At 44.8% G+C, this 27,124-nt stretch overlaps 1 long non-coding RNA gene across 2 annotated transcripts; it reads right to left on the bottom strand.

The window, feature by feature from the left end:
* Nucleotides 1-3,989: 3,989 nt before the first annotated feature.
* LOC123569404 (uncharacterized) lies at nucleotides 3,990-25,410 on the bottom strand. Of its 2 annotated transcripts, none has more exons than XR_012425554.1 (3): nucleotides 25,136-25,410; nucleotides 9,823-10,217; nucleotides 3,990-4,346 (listed from the first exon to the last, which is right to left on the bottom strand). It is a non-coding gene; the product is annotated as an uncharacterized lncRNA (long non-coding RNA). The 2 variants fall into 2 exon arrangements; XR_006693060.3 differs by lacking the exon at nucleotides 3,990-4,346 and adding an exon at nucleotides 22,759-22,851 and having other exon boundaries at nucleotides 9,828-10,217.
* Nucleotides 25,411-27,124: the final 1,714 nt, after the last annotated feature.

Genomic DNA, 27,124 nt, shown 5'->3' with positions numbered 1-27,124 from the left:
CACCTGTAATCCCAGTGCTTTGGGAGACTGAGGAGGGAGGACTGCTAAAGGTCAGGAGTTTAAGACCAGCCTGGGGAACATGGTAAGACCCCATCTCTACAAAAAAATTTAAAAATGAACCACGCATGGTAGCATATGCCTGTAGTCCTAGCTCTCAGGAGGCTGAGGCACGAGGATCACTTGAACCCACGGGTTTGAAGCTGCAGTGAGCTATGATTGTGCCACTGCACTCCAGCCTGGGAGACAGAGTGAGACCTCATCTTGAAAACGAACACACAAAAGCAGCTTGGTGTGGTAGCTCACACCTGTAATCCCAGCACTTTGGGAGACCGAGGCAGGAGGATCACTTGAGCCCAGGAGTTCAAGATCAGCCTGGGCAATATAGAGACCCCATCTCTAAAAAAAAATAAAAATTAGCCGGGCATGGTGGCTGAGGTGGAGGCTGAGCTAGGAGGATCACTCAAACCCAGGAGTTCGAGGCTGCAGTGGACCATGATTGTGCCACTGCACTCATCCTGAGTGACAGAGCAAGATCCTGTCTCAGATTTATCTTCAGCAAATCTCAAGACAAGTCCACTGACAGCCAATCTGGGGGACAGCAAGAAAATAAGAATAAAGGCCTTAGAGAATTGTGGGAAACCTGCAAGTACACCAAAATGCAAACAATAAGAGTTCCAGAAGGAGAGAAGAGAGAGAAAAGGGTGGAAATAATATTTGAAGAAATAACGGCTGAAAACTTCTCGAATTTGAAGAAAGCACAATACATTCAAGAATGCAATCAACATCAAGTGGAATAAACTAAAAAACCTTAGCTAAACACTTCACAGTCAAATGGCCTCTGCTAGCTTCTGGTGGATGCTAGCCCACCTTGGCTTGTGGCCACATCCCTCCAGTCTCCACCTCCATGGTCACATTGCCTTTTCCTCTTCTGTCTGTGTTAAATCTCCTTCTGCTTTCCTCTTATAAAGATACATGTGATTTTATTTAGGAGTGCCCTAGATAATCCAAGATAATATGCCCATCTCAAGATATTTAACTTAGTAACATCTGCAAAGTTCTTTTTTTTCCCCACATAAGATAACATTCACAGATTCCAGGGATTAGGATATAAATATTTTATTTTAGGGAGGATCATTATTCAGCCTACCACACTTAGTATTAATCTGAACTACACATATATTTTTGTACTTTCTGAGTTTTATAACTCATACAGGTATAACATATTCAAAATATATTTGAGAGGGAGAGAGAAGAGTGGGGAAAGAGGGAGGGGAGAAGAGAAAAGATGGTGGGTAGGAAACTTCTTTAAAGTCATGTATCCTCTTCCTCATGCAGGGACAGTTTCTCAACTCTGGGAAGCAGTTTTGTGTGTGTGTGTGTGTGTGTGTGTGAGACAGAGTCTCACTCTTGTCACCCAGGCTAGAGTGCAATGGGGCAATCTCAGCTCATTGCAGCCTTTGCCTCCCGGGTTCAAGCAATTCTCCTGCCTCAGCCTCCTGAGTAACTGGGATTACAGGCGCCTGCCACCACGCCCAGCTAATTTTTTGTATTTTTAGAAGAGACAGGGTTTTGCCATATTGGCCAGTCTGGTCTCGAACTCCTGACCTCAGGTGATCCGCCCACTTTGGCCTCCCAAAGTGCTGGGATTACAGGTGTGAGCCACCACGCCTGGGCTGGGAAGCACTTTTGATTCTGTGATAAGGTGGCAAAGTCTTTCAAAGCTGGATTCTGGGAATGGCCTACCTTAGTGTTATATCTATTCTATTTTTTCATAGTTACTTTTTTCTTTTTTTAAAGAAATGACAATCTTTATTTAGATCTTATCAGTTTTTTTTACTAATATCCTTTTTCTGTTCCGGGATCCAATCCAGGATCCCACATTGCATTTAGTCGTCATGTCTCCTTATGTTACTGACCATGGGTTCTTGGGCTCTCAATGCAAAAGAAATTGACATGAGGCCAAAAGAATTTTCCCTGACAAGGCTTCATTGGAGCTTATGCTGAGACATAAGGGAGGCAGCACAAGAGAAAGAATTCCCTGAAGAGCTGGTAGGGCTTTTTTAGTAGGCAAAGCATGAGAATTGACATCAAGGGTAGGGTATGCAGGCTGGGCTGGACAAAACACGTGAGGGGTAGGGTATGCAGGTCAGCGCAGCTGATTGTGATGGTTTTCTTCAGTAATGGGCCACCTGGTGGTCTGGCCAGGGCAACCAGGCTGTAAATCAGTTGTTCAGCATTCCTTCCTGAGGGGGAACACTTTGCGACCTTGATTATCTCCAAGGCCAGTTCCTGGAATTCTTTAAGTAAAAGGACTATTAGCAGTGACGTCGTCGTGTAAGCATCTCAATGGGAATGCTGTAGTGGGGGGTGCGCTGAAGCCAAGCCCCAACTCTACTCTGTCTTGCTTGTACTCCTCCAATCTGTGACAAACCTAGACTTTGTAAAAACGAAACAAAAAATTCCACATCTATGACAAATTTAGACCTTGCCAAAGAGGTAAAGAAGCCGTTGGAGTAAGGTAATGCAAGCCTAACCAAGTACTGAAGGTGAAACAAATTATTCAGTGGAGAGCTAAATTCTAAGCTCCTCATAAGGCAAATGGAATGTTCATAGAGATTTTCCTTCAGAAGTTTCTACTTAGATCATTCTTTGGAATGCTCTATTTCAACCCTTTGATATATGTAGAGGTAGAGGCCCTCTCCCAGACACTGGTGAGCTGAGCAGTCTCTGTTAAAAACCCGTATTTATTTTTGCACACAAGTCCGAGAAAACATTTTCAATTCTTTACAGGCAAAAGGAGATTTGTTGGGTTTATTATTATTATTTTTTGAGACAGAGTCTCGCTCTATAATCCAGGGTGGGGTGTAGCAGTACGATCTTGGCTTATGGCAACCTCTGCCTCCTGGGCTCAAGAGATCCTCCGATCTCTCCCTCCCCAGTAGCTGGAACCAAAGGCATGTGCCACCATCCCCAGATTATTTTTTATTTTTTGTAGAGACAGGGTTTTGCCATGTTGTCCAGGCTGGTCTCAAACTCCTGGGCTGAAGCAGTCTGCCCACTTGGCCTCCCAAAGTGCTGGGGTTACAGGCATAAGCCACCATGCCTGGCCCAGGAGATTTATTGATCAGCAAATGTATGTTGAGTACCTACTTGTATTTGGATCTTAGGTTTTGAGGTGGAAATAGGTGACCAATAAACAATTGAACAAATTAGCCAGATAAATTTATACCAGCTATGAAGAAAATAAATCAAAGTGATATGGTAGGGTGTTGGGAGTCTGTGTATGGTGGCTACTTTTGGTGGTCAAGGACGTTTTCTTTGAGAAAGTAACAATTGAATTAAGATTTGAATGACAAGATGCTGCCAGTCACGTGAAGCCACAGAAGGAAAGTGTTCCAGGCAGAAGGAACAACTCCTTCACATACCCTAAGACAGGAATAGGCTAGTTTGTTTGAGAAACAGAAAGGAGGCCAGTGTGGCAATAGCATAATAAGCATAGAGAGATGAAAAATGGGAATAGACGTCACCCCACTTAACCAAATAAAACATCGGGAGTGAATAAGTATACTTTTCTTTTTACTTTTTTTGAGATGGAATCTCACTCTACTGCCCAGACTGGAGTGCAGTAGTGTGATCTCAGCTCACTGCAACCTCCTCCTCCCAAGTGTAAGCAATTCTTCCGGCTCAGCCTCCTGAGTAGCTGGGATGACAGGTACCCACCAACACGCCCAGCTAATTTTTGTATTTTTAGTAGAGACAGGTTTTCACCATGTTGGCCAAGCTGGTTTCAAACTCCCGACCTCAAGTGATCTGCCCACCTCGGCCTCCCAAAGTGCTGGGATTACAGGCATGAGCCACCGCACCTGGCTCAGAATAAGTATACTCTTCTTAACTTACTAAGAGCAAAAATGGACTTCAGAATACTTTCTCGCTTGTCTCCTAGTGAACACGGATTGGGTTCCGTTGAAAGCAGAGGCTGAGACAAGGAATTGAATTAAGGTAGTTTATTTGGAAAGTGATCACAGGAGAGATGAAGGAGAGTGAAATAGAAGAGTAAAAGATCATATAAAAATTATTATCCAGGTTGCAACTGTGGAGATCAGGCACTCCAGTCAGCCAGGGCCTCCTAGAATGGTTCTTCCGAAGGAAAGGAGGCTGGATCATCACTTATTCCCATCCCCCTCTGCCTGAGGGTTGCCTTGGACTGCACTTGTCCGTGAGTCTAGCAGGCTCCTGTGGCACTGAAGAATGTCCTGGGCATTGAACAAGATGCACACGTGTACTCATGAGCACCATCAGTGCTAGGTGCATGTGAACTTGCGTGGAACTATTCAGCACAGCTGTGTCTAAAAGCAGAGAAATGTGGAGGGGACATTATATAAGACCCTAGGGGGTCTGTCATAGGTCCCTCTCATGATTTTTGAAACTTTCTCATCCAAAAAATTATTCCACCCCATAATTTCTAATAGGTATTTATTTGTGTCCCTTCCTCTAGCTGAAAGTGAAATGTGAAATTGCTAGTGGGCAGAGAGGAGGAAATGCGCCATTTCCCAAACCTAGGATGGAGCAACACAAAGGAAGAAACAGAAAAGGGCTGTAATGGCTGCTGTGTGACTCAGTAAAGGTGGAGTCACAGATAATTTGAAGTTCCAAGTACTCTCAAAAGTTTCAGTAATTATCTGTCTAAACTCAGAAACTGGATCTCAGTTTTGCCCTGACATTTCTCAAAAGAAGATTTCAGGGATCTTATCTGCAAGTACTCTATATTTGAAACAAAGGAATGCGTCCTATCTTTGTTTAAAAGATTTCCAGAGTTTTCAATTACTACTCTTAGGGGTGGGGAGAAACAGTCATGATTTATATGTTTTTTCAAACAATAAAGTACCTATTGAATTCTCATATTATGTTTGGAATTTTAGTTTAGTGATTTTCCTGCTGAGTGTAAACTATTCTATGCAGTTGGAGAGTGGACATACTAATTACTAACTTCCCATCACTGCCCAGCACATGAACCTTTGTTCCATATACTTTCCCCAAATATTTTGCCATTACAATAGCTAGCAACTTGGACGTCATAACAACATGAATTGGAACAACCAACATTTTCTTCTTGATGTTAATTATTTTGTTTCTTTTCAGACGGAGTCTTGCACTGTTGCCCAGGCTAGAGTATAGTGGCACAATCTCAGCTCACTGCAACCTCCTCCTCCCTGGTTCAAGTGATCCTTCTGCCTCAGCCTCCTCAGTAGCTGCAATTACAGGCATGAACCACCTTGCCCAGCTGATTTTTGTATTTTTAGTAGAGATGGGGTTTCACCATGTTGGCCAGATTGGTCTTGAACTCCTGACCTCAAGTGATCCGCCCACCTCAGCCTCCCAAAGTGCTGGGATTACAGGTGTGAGCCACCATGCCTGCCCCCCAATATTTTCTTTTAAATTATTATGTCATGATTAATTTGGAGGGAAGCAGAAAAGACAGGAGAAAAATCTTCACAGCGCAGGATGCGGTGGCTCATGCCTGTAATCCCAGCACTTTGGGAGGCCAAGGCGGATGGATCACCTGAGGTCGGGAGTTCGAGACCAGCCTGACCAACATGGAGAAACCCCATTTATACTAAAAATACAAAATTAGCTGGGTGTGGTGGTGCATGCCTGTAATCCCAGCTACTCTGGAGGCTGAAGCTGGAGAATTGCTTGAACCCAGGAGGTGGAGGTTGTGGTGAGCTGAGATCATGCCATTGCACTCCAGCCTGGGCAACGAGAGCAAAACTCCATCTCAAAAAAAAAAAAGAAAGAAAGAAAAAAAAGAAAAAGAAAAGTCATCACAGGCCATTTGTCTGGTTTGCGTGCTGAAGTGGATCCAGCTGGAGGGTTTGTTAAACCCCTGGGCTCACTCTAGCGATTATCCCATGGCTGGTTGTTATCATGAAAACCTTACTAGTTCTGTCCACTAGGTGGCATTTTCAAAATTGAAAGTATAAAATTATTTTGCAAGATATGCTTTTGCCTAATTAGAGAATGATTCAAAGTTATAAGGTTGATGTCTAGTTTCAGAGAGGGTGCATCCTTTATGAAGAAACTAGACCCTTTAAGGACTCTCATTACTAGACGAGAAAGGTAGTATATTACATATTGCCAGGATATAAGAGAGATTTCTGTTGCCAGCCCTCTGTCAGCTACAGAGAATCAGATGTCATCTGGGCTCATGTGCGACTTTTAATACAAATTTGGCAGAGGGTAGAATAGGGGTTTATCAGGATGCGAGGGAGAAAAGAGAGGGGCCTGTCATGAAGAAAGGCTGTGACCATGTAAGTCTAAAGGATACATGAAAAAATCTTTTCTCAGCTGTAACAGTCCTGAACATTTTTCTTTTTTCTTTTTTTGACATGGAGTCTCACTCTTTCGCCCAGTGCAATGGCACCGTCTCGGCTCACTGCAACGTCCGCCTTCCAGGTTCAAGCGATTATCCTGCCCCAGCCTCCCGAGCAGCTGGGATTACAGGCACATGCCACCACACCAACTGATTTTTGTATTTTTAGTAGAGATGGGGTTTCACCATGTTGGCCAGGCTGGTCTTGAACTCCTGACCTCAGGTGATCCACACACCTCAGCCTCCCAAAGTGCTGAAATTACAGGCCTGAGCTACCGTGCCCGGCCAAAAATATTCTTAAGAAATAGGGAGGATGTCTGGGACCCGAAAGGATTTTGTAAACGAGCAGTTAGTGATTTCAGAAACTGCTGGATCTCCCTCAGAGAAGGTCCAAGTTCAGGAAAATGTTGAAAGATACCCTCTGAAAGCAGCAAATGAAGAGCAGGGCTGGGGCTAGGGTGACGCAAGTGAAGGAACTGGTCGTGCACAGATGCTCACCCACAGGATCCTCCAAGTGCAGATATATAGAATATAGAACTTTTTAATCGGGAGCAATGGCTCACACTTGTAATCTCAGCACTTTGGGAGGCCAAGAGAGGATCATTTAAGCCCAGGAGTTCAAGACCAGCCTGGGCAACATAGTGAGACCCCATCTCTACAAAAAAAAATTTAAAAATTAGCAGGGTGTGGTGATGTGGGCCTGTGGTCCCAGCTGCTTGGGAGGCTGAGGTGGGAGGATCACTTGAGTCCAGAAGGTCAAGGTCATAGTGACCTGAGCTGGCGCCAACTGCATTACAGGCTGGGTGACACAGCAAGACCTGTCTCAAAAAAAAAAAAAAAAAAAAAAAAAAGAAAGAAAGAAAGAAAGAAAAGAAAGGTTATATTTAATTTAGTTAATTGGGTTTTTTGAAATGAGGGTCTCTGTCACCCAGGTTGTACAGTGGCATGATCAAAGTTCACTGCATCCTTAACCTCCTGGGCTCAATTGATCCCCCCACCTCAGCCTCCCGAGCAGCTGGGACCACAGGTATGTGCCACCATGTCTGGCTAACTTTTATATTTTTTGGTAGAGTCAGAGGTCTCCCTATACTGCCCAGGCTGGTCTTGAACTTCTGGCCTCAAATGATCCTCCTTTCTTGGCCTCCCAAAGTTCTAGGATTACAGACATGAGCCACCATGCCCAGCCAAATAGAACTTTCCTACAATTCAGTCTTAATTTATGACCTTGAGTCCCCATCCTGCCTGAAGCAGAAAACAATCTTGTTAATCTAAGGCAAACTAAATCAAATTCAATTATATCTCAATTCATGTTTAAAATACCTTAGTTCACATTTCTTTCTACTTGATCTTTCTTCCTTTTGAAGTTAATATTCCTGGGAAGGGGGTTAAAAATGCTACCAGGGTGGTTGTAAGAGTGAGCAGAGGTTGTGACATTCTCAGTCTCTACCTATCTGGTCATCTCTGCTGACTGATTTTATCTTCTTTCTTAATATTTTTGCTTTATGAGACATAAACCGCTTTTGAACTTACAAACCAAAATTTACTGACTTTCATTTCTGACATTCCACAGTGATGTCCCCACCCTCCACTGTTGTTTTCTCAAAGCAAGGGGAGATTCAGAACTAACTTTAGGTTGTGGAAAAATCTCTTCTGGAAGAAACAACAACAACAAAAATGTGATGATGATCTAGAGGGTAAGGAAATGCACATTAATATTTGAAATATTATAGCCCACTCCACACGCAGAGAAAGACACATGCTACGAGCAGCCTGTGTAAGGGGGTTTGTGAAGCTGGGCATCTGAAAGAACCCACAGGCATTGGAGCCCCTCAATGGGAGCCAGACAGCATCTGTGTGAGAGCAGGCTGGATGCGGGCTCACTAGAAGGCGAGTTCCCTGAGAACTCCACCAAGGAGGTACAAAGTGAAGAGGAAGTTTTTCAGATCTCAAGCTCATTGACTTCGTATCTGACTATAAAACATCTCCATAGGGCAAGAGCATATTATGAAAAGAATTCCTTTTGTTTTTTTTTTTTGAGACGGAGTCTCGCTCTGTCACCCAGGCTGGAGTGCAGTGGGGACATCTCGGCTCAGTGCAAGCTCCGCCTCCTGGGTTCAGCCATTCTCCTGCCTCAGCTTCCTGAGTAGCTGGGACTACAGGCGCCCGCCACAACGCCTGGCCTTTTTTTTTTTTTTTTTTTGTATTTTTAGTAGAGACAGGGTTTCACTGTATTAGCCAGGATGGTCTCGATCTCCTGATCTTGTGATCTGCCCGCCTCAGCCTCCCAAAGTGCTGGGATTACAGGCATGAGCCACCACGCCTGGCTTATGAAAACAATTCTAGGCCGGGCGCGGTGGCTCAAGCCTGTAATCCCAGCACTTTGGGAGGCCGAGACGGGCGGATCATGAGGTCAGCAGATCGAGACCATCCTGGCTAACACAGTGAAACCCCGTCTCTACTAAAAAATACAAAAACCTAGCCGGGCGAGGTGGCGGGCGTCTGTAGTCCCAGCTACTCGGGAGGCTGAGGCAGGAGAATGGCGTAAACCCGGGAGGCGGAGCTTGCAGTGAGCTGAGATCCCGCCACTGCGCTCCAGTCTGGGTGACAAAGCGAGACTCTGTCTCAACAACAACAAAAAAAATAAATGAAAACAATTCTAAGTGTCTGTGTTAGATTCCTAGGCTCTGTAGCAAATTATCACAAACTGGATGTCTTTATTTTCTTCTCTCTCCCTCCCTCAAAGTGTCTTTACACTTTTTGTTTTTTGTTTTTCTGGGAAACAGTCTCACAGTGTCACCCAGACTAGAGTGCACTGCTGTGATCACAGCTCACTGCAGCCTCCACCGCCTCAAGCAATCCTCCCACCTCAGCCTCCTGAGAAGCTGGGATTACAGGCATGTACCAACATGCCCTGTTACTTTTTAAATTATTATTATTTTTTACTTTTTTTGAGACAGTCTAGCTCTATCACCCAGGCTGGAGTGCAGTGGTGGGATCTTCGCTCACTGCAACCTACATCTCCTGGGTTCAAGTGATTCTCCTGTCTCAGCCATCCGAGTAGCTGGGACTATAGGCGCACACCACCTTGCCTGGCTAATTCTCGTATTTTTTTGGTGGAGACGGGGTTTTGCCATGGTGGCCAGGCTGGTCTCGAATTCCTGACCTCAAGCGACCCACCCGCCTCAGCCTCTAATTTTTTTTTTTTTTTTTTTTTGCTTGTTTTTATGGAGACAGGGTCTGCTTATGTTGTCCAGGTTGGTCTTGAACACCTAGCCTCAAGCAATTTCTCCCATCTTGGCCTCCCAAAGTGCTGGGATTACAGGCATGAACCACCAGGCCCGGCCCTGGGTGTCTTTAAACATCAAACATTTGTTCCCTCACAGTTCCAGAGGCTAGAAGTCCAAAATTGAGGGGTCATGCTCTCTCTGAAGGTCCTAGGGGAAGAAACTTACTTTACTTTTTTTTTTCTTTTTGACTTAAACAACATTTATTTCCCACAGTTTTGGAGGCTGGGAAGTCCAGGATCAAGATGCCAGCAAATTTGGGGTCTGGGGAGGGCACTCTTCCTGGTTTGCAGATAGCAGTTGCCTCATTGTATCCTCATTTGGTGGAGAGCTGAGAGAGCAGTAAAATCCCTCCTTGATTCTTCTCAGTTTTTGGTAGTTGTTGGCAATCTTTGGCATTGTTTTGTGGACGCATGACTCCAGTCTCTGCCTCCTTTAGTGCTCTTCGGCTGGGCACGGTGGCTCACTCCTCTAATCCCAGCACTTTGGGAGGTCGAGATGGACAGATGACGAGGTCAGGAGATCGAGACCATCCTGGTTAACACGGTGAAACCCTGTCTCTCCTAAAAATAAAAAAAATCAGTCAGGCGTGGTGGCACGCACCTGTAGTCCCAGCTACTAGATAGGGCGAGACAGGAGAATCACTTGAACCTGAGAGGCGGAGGTTGCAGTGAGCAGAGATCACGCCACTGCACTCCAGCTTGGGCGACAGAGCGAGACTCGGTCTCAAAAAAAGAAACCAAAAAAACTACACAGTGTTCTTCCCATGTGTCTGTGTCTCTGTGTCCAAATTTTCTCTTCTTATTTCAACAGTCTCTGGATTAGGGCCCATGTTAAACCAGTATGACCTCATCTTGACTTGATTGTACCTGCAACCACCCTGTTTCTTTTTTTTTTTTTTTTTTTTTTTTGAGACGGAGTCTCACTCTGTCCCCCAGGCTGGAGTGCAGTGGTGCCATATCGGCTCACTGCAAGCTCCGCCTCCCGGGTTCACGCCATTCTCCTGCCTCAGCCTCCCGAGTAGCTGGGATTACAGGAGCCCGCCACCACGCCCAGCTAATTTTTGTATTTTTAGTAGAGACAGGGTTTCACCATGTTAGTCAGGATGGTCTCGATCTCCTGACCTAGTGATCCGCCCACTTCCGCCTCCCAAAGTGCTGGGATTACAGGCGTGAGCCACCGCGCCCGGCCAACCACCCTGTTTCTAAGTAAGGTCACATTCTGAGATAGTTGGGATAGGATTTCAACATATCATTTGGGGGACACAGTTCAACCTCAACAGCTTAACAGTGTCTGAAAAATAAAGAAAAAGTGAGGTAGTTTGGTTCCAGCATTTAAAAAATTCAGCTTCATTGGCTGGGCGCGGTGGCTCATGCCTGTAATCCCAGCACTTTGGGAGGCCAAGGCGGGCAGGTCACCTGTGGTCAGGAGTTCGAGACCACCCTGGCCAACATAGAGAAACCCCCATCTCTACTAAAAATACAAAAGTTAGCCAGGCATGGTGGTGGCCGCCTATAATCCCGGCTTCTCAGGAGGCTGAGACAGGAGAATCGCTTGAAACCAGGAGGTGGAGGTTGCAGTGAGGTGAGATTGTGCCACTGCACTCCAGCTTGGGCGACAGAGTAAGACTCCATCTAAAAAAAAAAAAATCACCTTCATTAAGATGTAATTTGTATATGATAAAATGTACTCATTTTAGCTAGGCATTGTGGCTCATGTTTGTAATTCCAAAGACTGAAGGGCTGAGTGGGGAGGATTGCTTGAGGCCAGGAATTCGAGATGAGCCTGGGCAACATAGTCAGGCCTTGCCTCCAAAAAAAAAAATTAAACAATTACCCAGGCATGGTGGCACATGGAGTGCAGTGGCTCAATCTCAGCTCACTGCGACCTCCGCCTCCTGGGTTCAAGCGATTCATGTGTTTCAGCCTCCTGAGTAGCTGGGATTGCAGACATGCACCACTATGCCTGGCTAATTTTTGTATTTTCAGTAGAGACAGGGTTTCATCATGATGGCCAGGCTGGTCTTGAACTCCTGGCCTCATGTGATCTGCCCACTTTGGCCTCCTAAAGTGCTGGGATTACAGGTGTGAGTCACCCTGCCCAGTCTTAACTTTTTTTTTTTTTTTTTTTTGAGGCTGGAACATTTTTATGGGACCTTCTAAAAGTCAGGAAAAGTACAGAATTGGGTTGGAACATCCTGGGAGGAGCTGGAGGAACCACAGTGGCTCTAGTGGAAGATGGCTAGAGCTACACTTGTCAAAAGGAGAGCCCTGACACCGAGCTGGTACGTGAGTGAGGCCCTTCCAGCTAGAACCCTGCAAAAGGAGAACTGGGAGAGGGGAAATCTGGAGACTCTAGTGCTTCTTTGGGAGTAAAGAACGGGTGATTCATTTTATGAACATCATTTTCTCTTAAACCATAAGGGAAAAGGAACATACTGTTACATTTCAAATGTTATGACTTTAAAAAATAACTGGCACAGGATCATTGGGGTGATAACATCTAATAACCTCAATTTGAAAATGTAACTGAGTAGTGAATAAGCTATGATTTCTCTTGTAGCGTATAATGCAACTCTTGGATAAAAAGTAAATGTTCTGCCTTGACCCATTTCAAAGGCTTCAGAGGCCAGTATCAAAGAGCCATTCATAAAAGCCTTGAGGAGCTAGACCGCTTGTCTTATCTGCCCCAGTCCAGTGTCTGGGAGGCCAGCCCGGGATGTGTGGGCAGAATTGTCTGATATTACCTTGATCTCCTCCCTTGGAACATGCAAAGGGTACACTGTGTTCCAGGAAAAACCTGACACAAAATGTCAGCATGGGGACAAATTCCGAAAAACTTGCTTACTGGCCTTCCAGTCTTAAGAAGATACTAGAAAACACTGAAAGCCTAAAACAGAACACATAAAAATTTAAACTACTTTTTCTTAGGTCAAAAATTACCAATAATGAAGACAAATTCCAAATGATACCCAGAAAACATATTTTGTACCACTTTATAAAGGATTGGTGTTCTCTCTCTCCTCTTTTTTTTTTGTTTGTTTTTTTTGGAGACAGGGTCTCACTGTCGCCCAGGCTGGAGTGCTCACTGCAGCCTTGACCTCCCAGGCTCCAGTGAGGAATTTCCAGGAATTTATTTATTGGAATTCCAGTAATTAATTTAATTTCCAGTAAAAATTACCACACTTGGCTAATTTTAAAATTCTTTGGTAGAGACAGGTCTCACTGTGTTGCCCAGGCTGGTCTCAAACTTCTGAGCTCAAGCGATCCGCCCACCTCGGCCTCCCAAAGTGGTGGGATTACAGGCATGAGCCACCGCGCCTGGCCAGGATTAGTATTCTTAATATATATTAGAAGCAAACAACTCCCTAGAGGGGAAAAAAGGAGAACAACATAAATAAGAAACTCATAACAAATAACAAACAGCTAATAACATTAAAAATTTTCAATTCGGCCAGGCGCGGTGGCTCAAGCCTGTAATCCCAGGACTTTGGGAGGCCGAGGCAGGCGGATCACGAGGTCAGAAGATAGACACCATCCTGGCTAACACGATGAAATCCCATCTCTACTAAAAATACATAAAAATTAGCCAGGCATGGTGGTGGGCGCCTGTAGTCCCAGCTACTCAGGAGGCTGAGGGAGGAGAATGGCGTGGATTCGGGAGAGGGAGCTTGAAGTGAGCCGAGATTGCACCACTGCACCCCAGCCTGGGCGACAGAGCAAGACTCCATCTCAAAAAAAAAAAAAAAATTTCAATTCACCAATAATTTAAAAAATACGAATGAGAAACCAGGCACAGTGGCGAGTGCCTGTAGTTCTGGCTATTCAGGAGGCTGAGGCAGGAGGATCACTTGAGCCCTGGAGTTAGAGGTTACAATGAGCTACGATTGCACCACTGCACTCCAGCCTGGGCGACAGAGCAAGAACTTGTCAAAGAAAAAAAGAAAAAGAGAAAGAGAGAGAGAGAGAAATCAAGGAGGGAGGGAGTGAGGAAGAGAGGAAAAGACAGAAAGAAAAGAGAAAGAAAGAAAGAAAGAAAAGAAAAGAGAAAGAAAGAAAAAACCCAGAATGAATGCAGTAGTGAGAAAATGCTTTCACCTACTAAAGGCAGCAATGTAAAAGACCAACACTACTCAGTGAATTTTCAGATTATGGAAATTAGGCAACTATGTCCTGTGTGAAAATGCAAATTGTTAGTTTTTTTTTTTTCTGCAGGGTTTTATGACAATATCTAACAACATTTACAGCATGTATTTCTTGTAAAGCATCAGTTTCTCTATTTAGAAATATATCTTACAGATATATTCATAAAAATGGAAGAAGTTATACAAGGTTGGTCATAACAGCATTATTATAGGAATAAACCTAAAAACCTAACGTAAATGTGCAATCAATAGAGAGATGGTTAACTAAATTAGTAAACATCCATCCAATGGAAGACTCTGGAGCCATTAAAAATAATGAGATCAATATCTTTTTACTGCATCAGTGTTCAGCTCAATAAATTATCACAATGCAATCACACCCATTAATAGCCCAAATGCCTTCTTATACATCCTCGTAGTCACAGCCATCTCCCCAAAGGTAACTACTTGCTGATTTCTACCATTATGGATTGTTTTGAACTTTACAGAAATGTAATCATACAGCATATTTTCTTTTGTCTGGCTTCTCTGGTCATTATTGTTTATGAGATATATTCAAGTTGAATATACCACAATTTATTTATTTCTACTTTGGGGCTACTAAGAAATCATGCTTATATGAACATTACTTTTATATTTTTTTTAGTTCACAGATGTCTACATTTCTGCTGAATATATGCCTAGGAGTGAGACTATTGTGTCTATGTATATATTTAGTTTTAGTAGATGGTGCCAAACAGTTTTCCAAAATAGTGTGCCAATTTATATTCCCACCAGCAATGTATGAGATTTATCAGCTGCTTATATGAAAAATCTGGAAGCATATATATTAAGCTTAACTAGGTACTTCTGGGCAGTGGAGTTAGGGAAGAATGTGTGACTGTATAGTTTATACACTTGAGTACTTTTTCTTTTTTAACAACTGCATGTATTTCTTTAAAAAAAAAAAAAAAATAGGCGTGGTGGCTCATGCCTGTAATCCCAGCACTTTGGAAGGCTGAGGCAGGCGGATCACTCGAGGTCAGGAGTTCAAGACCAGCCAGGCCAACATGGTGAAATCCTGTTTCTACTAAAAATACAAAAATTAACCAGGTGTGGTGGCACGCCCCTGTAGTCCCAGCTACTTGGAATGCTGAGGCAAGAGAATTGCTTGAACCCAGGATACAGAGGCTGCAGTGAGCCTAGATTGCGCCACTGCACTTCAGCCTGGGCGACTGAGAGAGACTCTCTCAAAAATAAATAAATAAATAAATAAAATTTAAAAATAACATTTCAAAATATTTTTCTTCGTTTCTATATCTCACTTATTTTATCATTTAAAGAAGTAGTCTTAAATATAACAACAAAAATATGGTCCAAAGAAATAGAAATGTTAATTCGGCTACTAAGAGTTAGTAATAAGAGTTAGTGAGTAGGCACTAAATTTAATTGTAAAAGCTAGGTGCAGTGGCATGTGCCCATAGTCCCAGCTATTCTGGTCACTGACATGAGAGGATCACTAGAGTCCAGGAGTCTAAGGCTGTAGTACACCATGATAGCACCTGTGAATAGCCACTGCACTCAAACCTGGGTGACATAGCAAGATCCTGTCTCTCTCGGTTTTTTATTGAGACAGGGTCTCACTCTGTCATGCATGTTGGAGTGCAGTGGCATGATCATAGCTCACTGCAGCCTTGACTTCCCGGACTCAGGTGATCCTCCCACCTCGGCCTCCTGAGTAGCTGGAACGACAGGCATGCACCACCACGTCCAGCTAATTTTTGTATTTTTTGGTAAAGATGGGGGTTTCATCATGTTGCCCAGGCTGGTCTTGAACTCCTGGACTCGAGCAATCTGCCTGCCTCGTTTTCCCAAAGTGCTGGGATTACAGGCATGAGCCACCACATCTGGCCATGTCTCTTATAATAAAAAATAAAAATTTAACTTTGAGCTGCCTGACAGCCCAGGCAGGATATAGTCTGAGTAATCAGGGTCAACAGGTATTCCCAATATTGGTAAGCTACTTCAGGAGCCTGGAGAGTGTGATTCATCATGTCTTACCTGATTAGGCAATGACCAGTTTTTTAGCATGGTTGGAGACCAAATTTCAAGAAATAGGCTGGGCATGGTGGCTTATACCTGTAATCCCAGCACTTTGAGAGGCTGAGGTGGGAGGATCACTTGAGCTCAGAAGTTCAAGGCCAGCCAGGAGAACACATTGAGATGCCATCTCTATATATATAAAAAAAAAACAACCACCACCCAAATTTCAAGAAATAGGGGAGTGACATCAGAGGTAGGGTGGGAATAAGGAAAGAGGCTGAAGAGTAGGTTTAGATTAGATTGTGAAGGGCTGTGAGAGCCATATCATGAAATATACACTTTATGATTTGGGCAATGATGAATCATCAGAAGTTTTCAATCAGGGAAGTAAAATGGTATATTTATACCTTATAAACATACCCTGGCATCAATAACTATGTAACGGTGAGCCAATATCCCATCTTTGTAGCTACATACTTCAAGGAATATGGTTTAATATGTATAACCATTGGCAACAGGGGTCTGGCCTGACTTCCTTATCTACCAAGTGGACCAGCAGATCAACAATGAAGTACGGGCCGGGTGTGGTGGCTCATGCCTGTAATCCCAGCACTTTGGGAAGCCGAGGTGGGTGGATCACCCAAAGTCAAGACTTTGAGACCAGCCTGGCCAACATGGTGAAACCCCATCTCTACTAAAAATATAAAAATTAGCCGGGCATGGCCGGGCGCGGTGGCTCAAGGCTGTAATCCCAGCACTTTGGGAGGCCGAGATGGGTGGATCACAAGGTCAGGAGATGGAGACCATCCTGGCTAACACGGTGAAACCCCGTCTCTACTAAAAAATTCAAAAAACTAGCCGGGCGAGGTGGCGGGCGCCTGTAGTCCCAGCTACTCGGGAGGCTGAGGCAGGAGAATGGCGTGAACCTGGGAGGCGGAGCTTGCAGTGAGCTGAGATCCGGCCACTGCACTCCAGCCTGGGCGAGAGAGCGAGACTCCGTCTCAAAAAAAAAAAATTAGCTGGGCATGGTGGCACTTGTCTGTAATTCCAGCTACTTGGGAGGCTGAGGCACGAGAATCACTTGAACCCAGGAGGCGAAAGTTGCAGTGAGCCAAGATTGCACCACTGCACTCCAGCCTGGGTGACAGAGCCAGACTCCCTCTCAAACAAACACACACACAAAAAAACAGTGACGTAGACATGAACCCTTTCAGTCCCCAATCAATTCTTTTTCAAACCATGTCTAAGCAACAGGGTATATTTCTAAAGTGAGATTTAGCTACTGTTTTCGGAAACCAGACTCATCAGGCCAAATAAAAATTGGGGCTAGCCGGGCACAGTGGCTCATGCCTGTAATCCCAGCACTTTGGGAGGCCAAGGCGAGTGGATCATGAGGTCAGGAGTTTGAGACCAACCTGGTCAACATGGTGAAACCCTGTCTCTACCAAAAATACAAAAATTAACCGGGCGTGGTGGCACATGCCGATAATCCCAGCTACTTGGGAGGCTGAGGCAGAAGAATTGCTTGAACCCGGGAGGTGGAGGTTTCAGTGAGCCAAGATCATGCCACTGCACTCCAGCCTGGGTGACAGAGTGAGACTCCGTCTCAAAAAAATAAAAAGAAAGAAAAATTACTGGCCGGGAGCAGTAGCTCATGTCTGTAATCCCAGCACTTTGGGAGGCCAAGGCAGGCAAATCACGGGGTCAGGAGTTTGAGACCAGCCTGACCAGCATGGTGAAACCCTGTCTCTATTAAAAATACAAAAATTAGCCAGGTGTGGTGACATGCATCTGTAATCCCTGCTACTCAGGAGGCTGAGGCAGGAGAATTGCTTGAACCTGGGAAGTGGAGGTTGCAGTGAGCCAAGACTGTGCCACTACACTGCAGCCTGGGGAACAGAGTGAGACTCCCATCTCAAAAAAAAAAAAAAAAAAAAAAAAGGCCGGGTGCAATGGCTCACGCCTGTAATCCAAGCAGTTTGGGAGGCCGAGGTGGGCAGATGACCTGAGGTCGGGAGTTTGAGACCAGCCTGGCCAACATGGAGAAACCCTGTCTCTACTAAAATATACAAAATTAGCCAGGCATGGTGACACATGCCAGTAATCCCAGCTATTCAAGAGGCTGAGGCAGGAGAGTCGCTTGAACCCAGGAGGCGGAGGTTGCGGTGAGCCAAGATCGTGCCATTGCACTCCAGCCTGGGCAAAAAGAGCAAAACTCCGTCTCAAAAAAAAAAAAAGGCCGGGCGCGGTGGCTCAAGCCTGTAATCCCAGCACTTTGGGAGGCCGAGACAGGCGGATCACGAGGTCAGGAGATCGAGACCATCCTGGCTAACACGGTGAAACCCCGTCTCTACTAAAAAATACAAAAAACTAGCCGGGTGAGGTGGTGGGCGCCTGTAGTCCCAGCTACTCGGGAGGCTGAGGCAGGAGAATGGCGTAAACCCAGGAGGCAGAGCTGGCAGTGAGCTGAGATCCGGCCACTGCACTCCAGCCCGGGCGACAGAGCGAGACTTCGTCTCAAAAAAAAAAAAAAAAAAAAAAAAGGAAAATAATCAAATATGGGACTTTAACTTATAAGAAGAAGGAAATTTTGTTTTTACTGATTTATCTGCAAGAATGCATGATTGTGTGGGTCATAAGATCTGGAATCACACTGGAAGTAAGATGCCCAATTGTAACCTCAGACCTAAGGTAAGCTACAATTCAGGAGTACTAGAGTCTTGTGCATATTAACAGAACTGTATGTCAGTTCCCATTTGACCATTTTTTAAATATGTATTCTTCATTAATCAGAACTGGAGTGAAAGTGAGGAAAGGAGCATCCAAAGTCTCCAACAACACTATTCACGAAGGTGTACGTCGGTATGACTTTTTTTTTTTTTTGCAGGGAAATTTTGTGATATTCATCAAATCTTTAAATGTACATACTCTCTCAGTAATTTCTTTCTTTCTTTTTTGAGACAGAGTCTTGTTCTGTCACCCAGGCTTGAGTGCAGTGGCGCGATCTGTGCTCACTGCAACCTCCGCCTCCTGGGTTCAAGTGATTCTCCTCCTCAGCCTCCCGAGTAGCTGCAATTACAGGTGTGCACCATCATGCCTGGCTAATTTTTGTATTTTTAGTGGAGATGGGTTTTCACTGTGTTGGCCAGGCTGGTCTCAAACTCCTGACCTCAAATGATCCGCCTGCCTCAGCCTCCCAAAGTGCTGGGATTACAGGCATGAGCCACCGTGCCCAGCCCTCTCAGTAATTTCATCTCTAGGATGTTGGGACTACAGGTGTGCACCACCATGCTCGGCTAATTTTTGTATTTTTAGTAGAGACAGGGTTTCACCATGTTGGCCAGGATGGTCTCAATCTCTTGACCTCGTGATCCGCCCACCTTGGTCTCCCAAAGTGCTGGGATTACAGGTGTGAGCCACCGCGCCTAGTCTAATTTTTATATTTTTAACAGAGATGGGGTTTCACCATGCTGGGCAGGCTGGTCTCGAACTCCTGACCTCAGGTGATCCACCCGCCTTGGCCTCCCAAAGTGCTGGGATTATAGGCATGAGCCACTGCGCTGGGCTGTCCGAACACACGTTCGTCTTAGGCCATAGGGTCATTCTCAGGGTATGCTTAAATTGTTGCTGTTAGGCACATCTGCCATACAGCAGCCTCCAAGATGGCCTCCAGTGATCCCTGCCTCCTGATGTTTACCCTTTTGTAGTCCCCTCTCATATTGTACCAGATTTGCTCTGTGTGAATACTAGAAAATTGCAATAGTAATGGTATGTCCCTTCAAAGGCAAGTGTATAGAAAGACCTTGTGGCTTTTGCCTTGCTGTCTCTTGGATCAGTCACTAGCTGCTATGGTGTGAAGACATTCAAGCAGCCCTATGGAGAGGTACTTGTAGTGAGGAACTGAGGCCCTCAGCCAAGAGCCAACAAGAAACTGAGGCCTCCTGCTAACAGTCATGTGAGTGAGCCATCCTGAAGGTGGATTCTCTAGCCCCAGTCAAGTCTTAAGAGATTGTAGTGAGCCTAGATCTCACCACTGCACTCCAGCCTCCGTCTCAAAAAAAAGAAGAATGTGTGTTCGGAACTCTGAGCTAAAGAATCTCAATTGCTCAATTAAAGTTCAATTGCTGATCGGTTCACTCCTGGAACCTTCACTAACCAGATCCAGGCAGCCTTCTGGGAGCCACAGCTTCTGGTGGTTATTGATTCCAACGATGACCACCAGCCTGTCACAGAGGCAACTTACGTTAATCTATCTACAATCGCTCTGTGCAACACAGATTCTCCTCTGTGCTATGGGGACATTGCCATCCCATGCAACAACAAAGGATTTAACTTATGGGTTTGATATGATGGATGCTGGTTTGGGAACTTCTGTGCATGCATGGCACCATCTCCTGTGAACACTCATGGGAGCTCAGGCCTGATCTCTGCTTCTACGGAGATCCTAAAGAGGTTGAAAAGGAAGGCCAGGTGCAGTGATTCATGCCTGTAATCCCAGCACTTTGGGAGGCCAAGGTGGGTGAATCACCTGAGGTCAGGAGTTCAAAACCAGCCTGGCCAACATGGTGAAACCCAGTCTCCACTAAAAATACAAAAATTAGCTGGGCGTGGTGGCACGTGCCTGCAGTCCCAGCTACTTGGGAGGCTGAGGCAGGAGAATCACTTGAACCCAGAAGGCGGAGGCTGCAGTGAGCTGAGACAGCACCATTGCACTGTAGCTTGGGCAACAGAGTGAGACTCTGTCTCAAAAAAAAAAAAAAAAAAAAAAAAGATGAAAAGGAAGAGCAGGCTGTTGCTGAAAAAAATCTGTGACCAAGGAGGAATTTCAGGGTAAGTGGACGGCTCTGGCTCCTGAGTTCACTGCTCCTCCGCCTGAGGGTGCAGACTGATCTGAAGGTGGCAGGTGCCCTCTGTGCCTATTCAGCAATTCCTTACTGAAGACTGGAGAGCTCAGCCTGCCACAGAAGCCTGGTCTGCAGCTCCCACTGCTCAGGCCACTTGAATGGGTAGGAACAACCACCAAGTTGTCTTACAGGCTCATAAGCCACATGGAAATAAGTTTGACAGAAAATAAACATGTTTCTTAAAACAAAAACAAACAAACAAAAGGAACCTGGGAGTTGCCAATCAGGAGATTCATTCCTTACCTATGAGGAACATAGGAAGCCCCATCTCATCCCATGGAATGCGGGCCATACAGGGGATCGAGGCCCTTTGTTTTGGGTTAAATCAAGGTTGCCAGGTGGAGGTTGCTAGGGTGAGAATGCTAAGTGAAAATGCTATATAACCAGTATGCTTTTTTTTTTTTTTTTTTTTTTGAGATGGAGTCTTGCTCTTGCCCAGGCTGGAGTGCGGTGGCACGATCTCAGCTCACTGAAACCTCCACCTCCCAGGTTCAAGCAATTCTCCTGCCTCAGCCTCCCAAGTAGCTGGGATTACAGGCACGCACCACCATGCCCAGCTAATTTTTGAATTTTTAATAGAGACGGGGTTTCACCATGATGGCCAAGCTGGTTTCCAACTCCTGACCTCAAGTGATCCACTTGCCTTGGCCTCCCAAAGTGCTAGGAGTACAGGTGTGAGCCACCGCGCCCAGCCAGTATGCTTTTTATAAGCAAATGCAGTTCTCCTGTCCAGCCTGCCACCACAGGATTGCCCTGTATGTAAGTCTCCTCAATAAACCCTATGTCTCAGCCTGGGAAACATAGTGAGGCCTCATCTCTATAATTTTTTTTTTTTTAATTAGCCAGAACTAATGCCTGTAGTCCCAGCTTCTCAGGAGTCTCAGGCAGGAGGATTGCTTGTGTCCAGGTGGCTGAGACTGCAGTGAGCCATGAATACACTACTGTATTCCAGCCTGGGTGACAGAGTGAGACCCCGTCTCAAAAAGTAAATAAATTAATTAAATAAACCGTATGTCTCATTCACTGGCTCTGCATCTCGTCTTCAGCATCTCAAACATGGTGCCATTCCTGTTGAAGTCAATAGGGGGTCCAGCATGACAGCTACCTACCAACATAACATTTTGGTTGCCTCTAGGGAGGGGAGATAGATGGTTTGTGCCTGGCAGGAAAGGAAGATTTTCACTGTGTATGTTTTTGTACTTTTTGAATTTTGAACCCTGTTAAATGTATTAGTTAGCAAAGAAAAACCAGTTCCCCATAATTTAGGCTGCCGATTGTGAAATTTAACATGTCATCAGAATCACCTGAAAGGCTTGTTAAACCACAGGTTGCTGAGCCCAGCTATCTGAGTTTCTGATTCAGTAAGTAGGTCTGGGGTGGAACCTGAGAATTTGTATTTCTAACAAGTTTTAGGGTGATGCTGATCCTGCTGCTCCAGGGACCACATTTTGGGAACCACTGACTTAGACCTGCTTGTCCAATATGGTAGCCACATGTGGCTATTAAGAACTTCAAATGTGTCTAGTTCAAATTAAGATGTGCTGTAAGTATAAAACATACACCGGATTTTAAAGACTTAGTACAAAAAAAAAAAGAATGCAAAATATCTCTTTAATAAATTTTATATTGATTTATGTTTAAAAATGTTTTAGATATATTGGGTTAACAAAAAATATGTTATTAAAAAAATTTCACCTTGGAAGAGGAGGAAGTAAAAAAAAAGAAAAAAAATTCACCTGTTTCTTTTTACTTGCTAATTACTAGAAAATTTCAACTTATATGGCTCATATTATATTTCTGCAGACTTAGACAATTCTTTCTTCTCTCTTGTTTCTGTGCTGTTTAACAACAGTATTTTGCTACAAGACTAGTTGATAAATCTGATAAGCTGATAGTCTAAATTATTAATAGGTGATGATAACTTAATAGGTTTAAACTGTTTTCATTTTAACAACAATTGCTAATGTCCACGTATAAAAGAGTATCTACCAGGGAGAATTTTCTGACCTCTTGGAAGTCAGGTGGAAACAATACCTTTGGTTAGGCAGTTCTTTTCCCTGCTTCTCAGTCCCTACTAAACTCCAAACACATATGCTGCTGCCTCTTCAGCTCATGGTAGGACAGGGCCTGAAAGCAAAAGAACAACTCATTTCTCACGCTTTTTTCTCATAAAGTAGACATGTTGAGAGAGAAAAGCTAAATTAATTTGGAGCTACAGAACAGCTGTTTTAAAGTTATTAAGTTACTATTTCATGAATGTCACATGTTCTGTTTAAGTGGGTCAAAGGAATTCAGTGAATCCACATACCAGGAAACACTTTCACAACATTTAATCATTTGCTAGTTACTTTATCAAAAAGAAAAATTCACTTTTAATATCCATTTAAGGGCAATAATTAACCAGCTTAGTCACTATGAGTTATTTAATTTTTTTATCTAATACCCTAAATAGAATGATATAAAATACTTTTAATTAGTTTTTTCAGGTTATACAATCATATAATCTAGAATCAAATAGTTCCATAAGTTGAATAATGTAAAATGCTATTTTTTATTTATAAAATATTTTAATTTGTGCACATTAAAATTCATTGCCATTATATTTATGATAAAATGAATGTTAACGACTTGCTTCCAATAGGGATGAAAATAGAGCTATGAGAAAAGTGTTATAAAGGTGTTTGCATTTTCTCGTGTGTTTAGTGTACATATCACTTTGCATTTCAGAGGTCTTGAAACTGAACAGAACATCAATATTTCATAGCCCTTTTGGATTTCTTGATCTCTACACAATCCTGCTGGATGAATGTCAAGAGCGGCTTTTCGTGGGAGGCAGTGACCTTGTGTATTCCCTCAGCTTGGAGAGAATCAGTGACAGCAGTTTTCAACAGTTCACATTGTTTTGGTTTTCTAATTGAAGGTATACTCCATGCTCCACTTGTCCTGCTGGAGCTTAGCTTCACCATCACCTGGAGCATCCTCTCAGCCCCTGATGTGTATAGAAATTCAGTTTCTCAGGTCCCCCATTGATTATCTGCCATGTTGTGCAGGCATATCCTCTCCTAGCTTAATCACGGTGGAAGGAAAAGGGGAAGCAAAGCACCTTCTTCACAAAGTGGCAGGAAGGAGAAGTAAAAAATGCTATATATTTTTTTTTAGATGGAATTTCGCTCTTGTTACCCAGGTTGGAGTGCAATGGCACAATCTTGGCTCACTGCAACCTCCACCTCCAGGGTTCAAGCGATTCTCCTGCCTCAGCCTCCTGAGTAGCGGGGATTACAGGTGCCCGCCACCACAGCTAATTTATGTATTTTTTTTACTAGAGATGGGGTTTCACCATGTTGGCCAGGCTAGTCTCGAACTCCTGACCTTAGGTGATCCACTGACGTCGGCCTCCTAAAGTGTTGGGATTACAGGTGTGAGCCACAACACCCAGCTGAAAAACGCTATTTTTATCCATGCTAATATTATAGTATGATTACTTTCCCTTTTATATTTTTGTTTTTCTGGGGGTTATTGTTTGTTCATTTATTTGTCTTTTTAATTATTTATTATTAATTTAACCCCAAACTTACTCCAGTTATATAAATCTGCTCTTGATACATTAAAAACAGTGGTGTAAGGTATATGGATGTGCTGTGGTTGATAGGCCCAGGTGGATATCCAGGCCTGCATAACTCAGTGAGTTTGGCCCACAGGCACACACCTCCACTTGTTATATAACCTTTTTGTGTAAGTTCATACTTGGCTCTGAGCCAGTATTGTCTGTAAAAGGTATAATTGCCCTGCTAATGCTATACAGGTGCTCTGGGCTTGGCTCGATATGGTTTGACATGGAGAGTGTGCTGGCGCCCAGAGAAAGAGACAGAGCCGAAGCTGTCTGTCTTGCAGACGGACAGGAGGGAGCCATGACACAGCTCAGCTTGCTCCTGCCCAGAGAGAAAAAGAGTTAAGCTGCTGACCCTAAAGGCAAGGCAGAGCTGGCCACACAGATGTGTGTGGGAGTCGCCGGACTAAGCAGCCAAGACAGGGTGGACAGTTTAAAAGAGCTAGTTTGAGTAAGCTGTGTAAGACAGCTGCTGCTAAACAGAACCAAATTCACCTGCCTATGGCTGGCCACCCAAGTGTTCTTTCTGCTCATCCACCCACTGCCCTTAGACTTCAGCATGGGCTGGACCCAGACCCCAGGATATAACAATTGGTGACGAGGACGCAATGAGGTGAGTGGGTCTTCAGCCCCTGAGGGCTCCCGGGTGGGCTATGTAGCCACAGCATGAGCTGTGGTACCTGGTCGTAGTGGTGCTGCTTGGATAAGCCCCAATGGAAACATGGGAGGCAGTGGCCAGATCCCCCATGAGTGTGGAGAAGGCGCTGAAGCACCTGCAAATGCACAGCATTGAAAGGAACATACCTTTGCCAGCAGAGTCAGATGGGCATTTGCGACTGTGCTGAGGGAAATGAATGCCCAATCCCAGCAGGATGCAGCACAGGGAGGAGAAACCTCCGTTGCAGGCCCGGCGGGTAGTCCGTCAGAAAATAGAGCATGAACAGCTGTTGGGTCCCAAGAGGAGGCCCAGAGACTCCCCCATTGTGGTGGAACACATTTCCTATGATGCCTGTGTCCCCGCTGAGTTGCGGGAGTTAAGCAACTAACGTCTGCAGTTGTGTACAGACTTAGCGCAAGTCATTTGGGAGAAGGATCATTGCTGCGCAACCCAGTCCTGCCCGAGCATTCCAGTTCAAAGAGTACCTGCTGCAGCTGGCGGAAGGGTAAAGCCTTTTCTGCTTGATAAGAGAACTGGCCAAGGTGCCCGGCTTGCGGGGCACTGGACAACCAGAGCCACATGTGGATTTGGCAATCCACTGGTCTCTGAACCCGGATAAGTTTCCGGGCAGAGCTGCATAAACAGCTACGAAAGTTGGTCAGTGAAAGCAAAATCTGGGTCTTTGCATCTTGGCATCGGCTGCTTGGCTCTCCACTTATGCACTGTGTATGTGTCTCCCATACCTGAAGACATTCTGAGGGTGGATGTTTTGTAGGGCTTGGCAGCTGTACTGTCTGTCACGGACTTGCTGGACCACTTGACAACGGAACTGGGACTTCTTGTTCAGAGAGCCAGGAACAGTTTGCCTTCATGGGAGGGCAACAGTGGACTTTCTTTTTCTTTTCTTTTTCTTTTTCGTTTTTTTTTTTTTTTTTTTGAAGTGGAGTCTTGCTCTGTCGCCCAGGCTGGAGTGCAGTGGCACGATCTCAGCTTCTGCAACCTCTGCCACCTGGGTTCAAGCAATTCTCCTGTCTCAGCCTCCTGAGTAGCTAAGACTATAGGCACCCGCCACCATGCCCAGCTAATTATTATTATTATTATTATTTTGAGACAGTCTCACCCTGTCACCAGGCTGGAGTGCAGTGGCGCGATCTCAGCTCACTGCAACCTCCGCCTTCTGGGTTCAAGCTATTCTCCTGCCCCAGCCTCCCAAGTAGCTGGGGCTACAGGCACGTGCCACCACACCCAGTTAATTTTTGTATTTTTAGTAGAGACAGGGTTTCACCATTTGGCCAGGATGGTCTCAATCTCCTGACCTCGTGATCTGCCCACCTTGGCCTCCCAAAGTGCTGGGATTACAGGTGTGAGCCACCATGCCCAGCCAATTTTTGTATTGTTAGTAGAGATGGGGTTTCACCATATTGGCCAGGCTGGTCTCGAACTCCTGACCTTGTGATCTGCCTGCCTCGGTCTCCCAAAGTGCTGAGATTACAGGCATGAGCCACCGCGCTAGGCCCGACAATGGACTTTCATAGTGTTGCTGATGGGCTATTGTATAGCCCCGCCATATGCTGTGGTTTTGTTAATAATGTTCTGTTAACCTCTGATTCTCTTGCAGGTTTAAAAGTGGCAGCACTCCTCTTGCCTGGGACTGGGATGATGAGGCTGAGACAGCCTTTCTGGGTAGTAAACCGAGGGTGCCCATTTACACTAGATGTACATGTAACCACAGATAGTTTTGGCTAGGGACTATATCAGTGCATGAGCGCTTGGAAGCAGCTGTGGAAGAGAGCTGACCTCCAGTGTTCATTAACAGAGAAGCAGTTAGTAATAGTAATAGTAAAAGCATCCCACAGTTAGTAATAGTGGGATGGGTGTGTTCATGCGTAACCACCACCCCAGACTGGGAAAGCAGTTAGTAACTGCATATTCTGCCCTTCAGGCTCATAAGAGCATGGCAGTACGGGCTACAGTCGTGCTGACAACTAACCCAACAGCGGGATGGGTGTGTTCATGGATAACAATCCCTGGACAGGGACAGTGAAGACATCCACTTTGGCAAAGTGCAGTGCCTACTTACTTAGAGCAGCAGAGTATGCTGAATGCAAGTTCCTTAACAGCAGAGTTACAAGAGG

The sequence above is a fragment of the Macaca fascicularis genome, chromosome 16 (genome assembly GCF_037993035.2).
Source record: "Macaca fascicularis isolate 582-1 chromosome 16, T2T-MFA8v1.1".
NCBI lineage: Eukaryota > Metazoa > Chordata > Mammalia > Primates > Cercopithecidae > Macaca > Macaca fascicularis.
The sequence above is the reverse complement of the archived record's forward strand: the minus strand, read 5'-3'. Positions and strand labels throughout refer to the sequence as shown.